This window comes from Nipponia nippon, unplaced genomic scaffold (assembly GCF_047370975.1).
Source record: "Nipponia nippon isolate SJK-2023a ecotype South Korea unplaced genomic scaffold, ASM4737097v1 scaffold_4, whole genome shotgun sequence".
Classification (NCBI taxonomy): domain Eukaryota; kingdom Metazoa; phylum Chordata; class Aves; order Pelecaniformes; family Threskiornithidae; genus Nipponia; species Nipponia nippon.
Window position 1 is genome coordinate 56544200 of NW_028262358.1, and position 9074 is coordinate 56553273.

Consider the following 9074-nt stretch of genomic DNA (forward strand, 5'->3'; position numbering starts at 1 on the left):
AATTATGCAAGCTGATATAGTTGGAAGTGTGAATGAGCACTTGGTCCTTCCTCTGCTTCTGTGAGGAGACACCCCAAAGCTGAAGATGTTATATGAAGTCAGAGATGGAATTTGCCTTATGAAAACACCTTCCAAGGATTACAAGTGAGAACGTCTCTCACAAATAACAGTGCTTACAGATTTTAAATCCACTGGTTTCCAAGTACTTAGACTTCAATCCACAAAGTATTTGAGCAAATGCTTGCTCTAAGTAGATGGGCAATCACTATAAGGTTCATGCTTAAATGAACTCATGCACATTTTATTGCATTAGGACCAAAGTACATTGCACAGAATCAACCCCCAAATCGAACTGTGGGATTCAGGAATCATCAGGTGTTTGATATGCAAAAGATTATACTTGCTCACTGTAGTGGTCTCTTCTAGCCTTTTACTTCAATTTAAAATACTGGAAAGAAGAGCTGAATTAAAAAACCTTATTACTGCAGATTTCAAGATTGCAAAACATTCTCAAGCAATGAATTAAGCTTCGCAATAATTTTGCATGTAATGCATTTTCACAGTGAGAGGCAGTGATTAAAAGGGTGCTCCCAGAATCACACAGGGAGTGGTAGGCAGAGCTTTGATCAACCTCCAGATATCCTGACAACAAGTCCTGAAGTGAGCAGAGCTACTTCTCCTCTTCATAAAGAGAAACACTATTCTATTATTGTCCATGTGCACAAAACCATTGCTCCAGTTCTGGTTTCATATAGAAGACAAAACTTGACAGCTCTCTGTCTGACAATAGTTATGTTCCAGCATATTTACAAAAGTAGCTCATGCTATATTCCTTGACCTTTCCCTACTGAAGAACTGCGCATCACCTCTTCGGACAGCTACTGATTATCATATTGTAACACACCGAACACGCACTATCTTTGCCAAATCAAATTTTTAAAGTTCACTTGCAATTTACCATGAAGTTTTTGAGTCATCTCAACATCCATTCTTAAGTATAAACTGAAAACCACATTTACTGGAAATATTCTCTCAGAGGTGAAATGACACATGCCAGATCCCTGACCTATAGGCACTTGATAAAATTAGGTGATGTCTATGATGCATGCAGTACAGCTTCTGGAAAAAAAAAAAAGAAAGAAAACACTAATTGGAAATTTACCTCCGCCAAGTCCAGAGCAGATTAAGGAAAACAGCATTGATATAGCTTCACAAAGCAGAGAACAGAATTCTAGAAATCAGCCTTACAAAGTGTTTTAAAACTCAGCCAAAATACCTATATCTTCATTTGGCTCTCTTAATAAAATTGAGTTTTCAAAGCGGTTGAGTGTTTGGAGTTTCTGTGTGACTTTGTGAGGAATTATTTGTTTACCATTTTGAATGTTGGAAAGGATGACATGATCCTAATCTCTTTTTCAGTGGAATATTAATAGTAACTATAATTAACTTGGTATTTTTCATCCAGCTGGGCTAGAGAGTTTTGAGAAAAATACTGCAGCGGTCAACAGGTGAGCTACTGCTGCCAGCAGCTCTTCTTGAAGCATACAGGGCAAGAAAGGGGAGGCTTTTCTAGCTTGATTTTCTGCCTCACACTGTAGCAGCAGCACCAGTGACTCCACTGAGGATCTCTGGCCTCGCTGTGCTAGGTGGGGGCTGTGCTTTATTCCATGCTTTTTCCCCCAGACAGTTCGCAGCCTGGGGAAACAACTTGAAAGAGAAGTCTAGTTTGCATGTCTCATTTCTCCTTTTAACTTATATGGAAGCTTACCTATGCTCTCTTCCTGTGCTGTATACCCTTGTGATCTTTTAAAGTTATTTTTGTAGGAGGGAAGAATTCCCTTTAAACCTTTTCTAGAGGGATTGTAGATTTTTTTTTTTCTCATTTAGTGCTTTTCTGTTGAGTTGCATAGTAAGTTCCATCTCTCTGTGGATAAGTATGATGATAAAAATACACAGGTCTTCACACTATCCCATTCTTTTGTTGTTCTGCCAAGTAACAGAGAAGGTGACTTTGTTATCCAGAGAATCACTTTGAGGAATTGATTGGGTTGCGTGTGATAAGCTCTCCAGCACTAGTTTGCCAGCATCAAAGCACTGATTTTTTTTCTTTTTTTTTTCCGTAATCCCTTGGGCAGATGTCATGGAAAGATACAGGCACCTTTTTGTCAGTACTAAATGACAGACGTCACTTAGTAAAACTTTGAATTGCCTTGCAAAATCTTATAACTCTACAATGCACTAAATCATGATGCAGATATTTTTGAACATTTTGAGTAACATAAAACTAGTCCTGTAAAAATTTCTGCATGCTGAAAAACCATATTTTGGGTGCTTGTATATACACTAAATAAAATCTTTCAAAGCATCTAACTGCTTCTAGGCATTGAATCACTTCTGAAATAGAAATTGAACATTAAATATGTTCCCACATCATTTAAGCATGTTTGAAATGTATTAGCTTAAAAAAAATTAAACTCTCTCTAAGACACCAAAGTTAAGCATTTGCAGATTTTAATCTCTTCCACCAACCCAGGGAACTTGCTCTAGGCCAGAGAGCTCCCCAGTAAAACCAAAAAATATTGAGGAGAGAAACAGGGACTGAGAAAGCTCAGTGTAGGTTAAGACAGGCTTCAACTAATCCAAATAAGTTAGAAAATGGCAGATTTACCCTGAGTTTACAAAGTAAGTGAAAGTGTGACTGTGTTTAATGTCCTGATAGTGCTCCTAAAAGATGCTTGAAAGGGTCTCTCCTGATTTGGTCACCCCTAATCCATAATAAAGCACATGCATCTGCATGCCTTCTCACAGACATTTTATGGATACTGAAGGCTAGATATCATCACGTACATTTAAATGCATTTACTCAGTTCACAGAGGTATAAATAGGTGTTCTTGTTCTTTCAAGGCACCTGTAAGACATTGAATGGTTAGGTGATTTAAGAGCTGCTTCCAATGTTAGGCATTACAAAGATTTAAAAACAGACCAAGAATGTTTCAGACAATCTTGTTGAGCTTGACATTGTACTCAAAATCTGAGTCATTAGTGATCAGAAACTTTCAAGGCTAACTGTTCATTTATCAGTACAACAGAACAGTGAATCAAAAGAAAGTAAGAAATATACTGTATTATATATTGCTGTTCTTTAGGGGTAGATTTGTAAATAGGGTGTGGTAGACATACAACTGAGGGCCTTGCTACACAAGCCCAATCCAGCAAAACAGACTGTTCACGCTTAACCCTTAACTCTCCAAATGCTCTGGCTGACCACTGATGATTTAATCTGTATTGCTCCATTATTGACTGCAGTGAGACTACTCATATATTTAATAACTCTGCTGAATCAGAATATAATTCCATAAACCACATCGTTCTAGTGCCTAATGTAAGAGCAAAATTTGTATCTGCCAAGTGATTCCTGTTTGTTGAAAGTTTCCTCTCTGTGAAAACAGATGACTACTCTGCTCATTTCACCTGCCTAGTCACTCTTCGAGCACGTAAAATGTTCGGTGAGGATGTAAGGGTGATCCTTACGTCCTTATGCAGACATGTGAGGGGCTGACAATGGACATACTGGTGAATCAGTGCTTGGCCATTTCTTTCTACTATTTGATGTGAGAGCAGGGTTAGGAACTCCTGAATCACAGCTTTGTTTGAGTCTTGGCACTTCTGCTGTTCGACAGAGATATTTTTTGCATCATCTCATCTCTCTGGATGATGTGCCTATGAAATAGGGTGACAGCAAGAAAGACTAAAGAGAAGTTTTTCTAGAGTCTCACTCTGCTAACGATCACTTCTGGGCACCATTTGGGGGGATATTTTAGAGGTGGGTTTGGAAAGCAAAGCTGAGCAAAGACAGTTCTAGCAATAGATAACCAGTCTCTCCTCTGGCTGTTGAGGCTAACATTACAGCAATCCTGCTTGTAATCAAGACTGTCTGAAGACAAACTGTCCCCAGCAGGACAATCTCTTACTGACTTATAAAAAGATTGTCTCTAATCTCTACTGCCTCTAGACAGCATGAGGAATTGATAAAATGCGTTATATTCTGATAGATCCTGAGAGATCTCGCTTTGGGTTCAGCTTCATCTGGAACTGTCTGGAGGACAAGGCAGAAAGGAGTCTGGAATTGTTTTAGTGACTCCTGCTTATGGCTTATTTTCGTATTTTTAAATTTATACATGACATGCATTGCTGAGTGACCTTGTGGCCTTTTCACTATTAGGACACTTTTATTTGGGTATCTATCTTTTACTGTGTGCACAAACTCTGCAAGCAGAATTGTATGCCAACTTATGAGTACACACAGTTATTTACTGGGTAGTGTACATGGTAGGTAACTAGGAGTAAAATATGACTACACTGAACATTAATAAGCTCTTCAGCTTCCAAGCTGACAATCGGTAAGTTTTTCCTAGCCAGACAGTTGTCAGTCAAGTTGGGAGATGCAGCCCTTGTTGCTTCTTAGGAGAGGCTGATCCTTGACCTTGCACAATCACAGATATTTGGGCCACAAGTTGTGCTCAGGATGAGCTTTCTGAGCCATTAAACTCTGGATGGAGCATTGTGCGTAAGGTCACAGAGGCCAAGACAGGGCTATGGATTCAGCTTCACTTTATGCTACCCACTCTCTCCAAACACATAGCTGTACTAATCAACATTATTTGTTCCAAGATCTGGGAGAAGGGTAATCCTCCCTGAGCCAACTGTTCTGTTACCCCTTCACTCTGAAGACCTTTGAACCCAGTGTTCAAAATGACAACACTCACTGAGTAATGTCAATAGACAAAGAAATTCCCTTTGGATATGAAATCTAATCATTCTGGAAAACTCCATGTGGAAATTCTCCCACCTGAGCTGATGCCACTAGAAGCAACCAGAGAGCATCTCTCAAAACAAAAACAAGGAAGAATACCTGCAACAGATGAACATTGCTGCCCTTTCCACAGCCAGTGTTGTGTGACATAATTTTCTATTGTGGCATTGTGCGATTCCACATCTATGGAATATTTTTCTATTAAACCAGAAAATGTCTAGGTAAGACAAAAAAATTTCTGTGACTTGGAGAGACGGAATTGTACTTAAAGCTTGTAGAAAATAATTATCTACTACCATGAAATAGTAATAAAAAAATCCTCTAGTTACATGCTGGAAAAGAGTTATACCGTTATTTTTACTGTGCAGCTATCGATGTAACTGCATGATTGACACAGAGTCACCAGGAGCAAGATTCAAATCTAGATCAATAATTTATAAATTCATGCTTTGTTACAATTTGAGCACAAAGTTTAGCAAATTTCAAGGTGTTAAGGTTCATTGCTTAGGTTCAACAGTTAGCAACATTTTAATATTAACATTCAATAGAAATGAAAATAGTGCACTAGTTGTTGTAGCACTGGTGCTGAATGTTTCTCTTGTTTCTGCAGAAAGCACTTTCACTCAGTTGTCAAATTAAAAAACGCAAACAAATTGCAGAATATAATTATACACATACATGATGACAGCACAAATGATGGCTATCAGAGGTGTTGCTGTGCCTTTTAATCTCTTTTATCTTTGTGATGATCTTCACCTCCCAAAATCCCTTAGAATCCTACTCATATTGGATCTATTTATGTGTACTTAATAAAGTGGAATATATTGACTTTGGTACTATGTTCACTGGAACGTTCTTAACGCTTCATGTAGGACAAAAAAGATAATAAGCCATTGATGTATTGGCCAAGAAGCCAATTAAACAAGATGTAGGAGTTCATTTTTTAGTCCGGTGACCTGTGGAGTTGAACTAAATGATAAACTAGGTTGGAACTGTATCTCTCTTGTCCACGAACACTACAAAAATTCTTCCATAACTAATATTGCAGACAGTTAAGTCCAAATTATATAATTTACTAGGGATTGTAAACTAACAGGTTGATACTTTCTTCTATATGGCTTGTTCATAGAAACTAAATGTGAATATAGATTTTCACAGCCATAATAACGTACATTAGGCTTAGAGTAGTGCTAAGAGACAGCACGTTACACTATGCCCTTTATACACATGGACAGTTTTAGAAAACGTTTCTCAGCTCTTTTTCCATGAAGACAATAGTGGTAATTGCTTGAAACTGAAGCATTTTTAGCTTGTTTCTGCCATAGCTTTTAGATGGTTGCTTTTTTCAGCTTGGTAAATAAAGAACTTGTGATGATTAGGTCAGTTCAAGGGATAAAGTTATCCTGGCATAATTAGCATCTTAAGATGTGCCTTCCAGCCCGACTGACGTGGGTTTTTCTATATCCTGGGATGATATGTCTGCTCTCACAAGCTTCCAGACAGTGCAGTAGTAGCAATGTTCACTAGGGAACACAAAAAGAATTTGGCCACGCAGTCTAGAACCAGGATCTTGTACTATACACAGGGAAAAGGATCTATGCAAATTTGGAGAAGTATCCCAGTCCTTTCAGCACAGATGTTATGGTATACACCCCATGAAAGATTCCAATCATACAGTTACAAATGTGTAAATGGACTAAATTCTCTGATACTTCATGGGTTTTTTGCAGTCAGTATAGGAAGTAGGTAGGAAGGCAAAGGGACTTTTAGCAGCTCGGCTGCATCTGGAGATGTGCTCCTAGCCATTAGCACCACTAGTTTCTTGGATTCCCCGAGCTTCTGATGAACTTGCAGCTGAACTCCGTGAGGTGAGTGTCAACAGTGAGAGTACGATAGGTGCCCCAGGAATGTTTGCTCTTAGGCTTTCCTTCTAACTTTTGAGCTCCACTGTGGCGTTGCTGGATGGGTTTTACTTTTAACAGGTAATCTGAAGGGATTCTGGAGGTTATTTCCATTTTGTATTCCTTTAGTACAGCTAAAGGCAAAAGGACATTCATAAGGTATCATACAGTACAGGTGACAGGCCCAAAAGCACGGTGAAAATGTAGGGACGAAGGTTTGAAAGGTAGTTCTTAATATCTGATTAGATAATTAGATATTAGCTTAGAGAAACTTACATATGTTGGAATATCATGAAAAATAAAGTGATTTTTCAAAGGTTCACCATAGAAAATCCGGTTTTGTATAAACAAGTTGATTTATGTAGAAAACCTCAAAACTCTATGAAGCAAAGAGTTGGTTGAAAATGGATGGGAAGCTGAGTCTGAATGCTGCGGCATCTTAAAGACATACATTCTTGACATATACAGAGGTTATTTTAGATTTGCAGAGAAGAGGAATGGGCTGGGGCAGCTGCAGGAGGAGGAATACATTTCTGGTGATGAAAATATCATCTGATCCTTTGCTGAAGGTTGAAGATTATAACAGTGCTGGTAGGAATAGGGCATATTTCAGATAGCTTGTGAAAAACAAATACCCAACATGACCAAACCAGAAACTACTCTGCCTCCTGACAAGCTTTGTATTACTGTGTGATTTTCTGGGTTTTAGGGCGAATGAACAAGTTAGGTGAAGCACTAAAAGCAGATTGTTTTGAAAGAAAAACAGAAATATTAAAGCTGTTGTTGAAGCTTGCATAGTCACAGATCTTCCCGGGGAATGAGTGCAGAATACATGTGTCTGATATTGAGAGGGGGATGGCAAAAACATCATGTCCATGCTAAAGAATGAGAAGGAATTTGGACTGATGCTTCTAGGACAGCTGCATACCATGAACCAGATGGACATGAAGCAGTAGTTCAAGCACATACCAAACAGCATAAACACCTGGAGAACAAAATGTCTATCCCAAACTGTTTTGGAGTCTTTGAGATTGCACTTTGTGGTAAGGGAGCAGGGGGTATGAAAATATAGAACTAAACTACAAGTAATAAGAGTTTTCCTAGATGGCATGATAGACAAGGGGAAAAGACCTTTAGGAGTACCACTGGAGTCAGCAGCTGTCTTGCATGCCTTTTGCTCATCGTAACCACTGGGACATTTTAGTCAAGCATGTTTGTGTCAATGACACATCAGGACATATTAATACAAGAGGTGAAAGAGTGGTTGGGAGTCATGGGCATAATCCAAATGTTCCAGTGATTTTGAAAACTGATTTTGAGAACTGTTAACCCACACAGAGTCATACAGCAAAGGTACCACCTGGAGCAGGAGGGACTTGTACAAGTGTTGTACATAGTAGGCATATTTGTTAATATAATTACTTGTTGCAGAAGTTTAGTTAATGACTCTTCTCTGAGGATCCACACTTGTGACCTGAAAGCAGGGCTCAAGAAGGGTGAGTGTTCCACCTGCGTGACCCCCTCACAGTTTGGGAACTGAGGAGACAAGCACTCTTCTGCTGAATGTTTCTGCTGCAGGAGGCAAGTCACGAGTTTTCAATTGCAAAATATTTGTCTATGTTTTATTCTGTTTACCGTCACGTTTCTGAGTCCGCAGAACAGACTCAAGCTAAAGGTATGCTGGAACGGGGACTGTGCTTTTGAAATAAAACTCACCTAAAAGAATGAACTGATCATTTTCTACCTATTTCTCCTGAGAAGCATTCAGAGCTAGCTGCAAAGAGAGTGAAGCTGGGACAAGTCTCAGCAAGTGACCCCATCCATTTTTTCCAACCAGGTGATACTGAGGAATATGAATGTTTATGGGAGAACGGGACCAAGCAAGGCAATAGGGTGCTGAGACCATAAATTGGAGATTATGCTCGTCATGCCATTAAAGGATTAGAGAAGGGCAGGTTAGTTTATTACTTATTATTCTTATTTTTTACTCTTCATATACAGTTTCTTGACATTTTTTCTGTTCTCTCTTCTGTGGAAGTGGGAAAAGCTGTTCTGCTAGCTGCTGAATGGTAGTGCTCCATCAATCTGCTCTATAAGCTCTAAAAACTCATGGATCAATGTGATACGGCTATGGGATCAAAGGCAGAGTTTCTGAACTCATCTACAGGAACATGAGCTGTAATGCACAAGGGAGATTCTGCAGACCCAAGGATTCATGAGTCAGTAGAAGTTTCCTTTCCTGATATAATATGCAAGACTTAAAACAACTCTTTTATTATTTTTCTGTTTGTTTTTTTTTTTTTTTTTCCAAAGTAAAACTATATTTATATTGCTAATGTAATTTATCTTTTTAAAATAC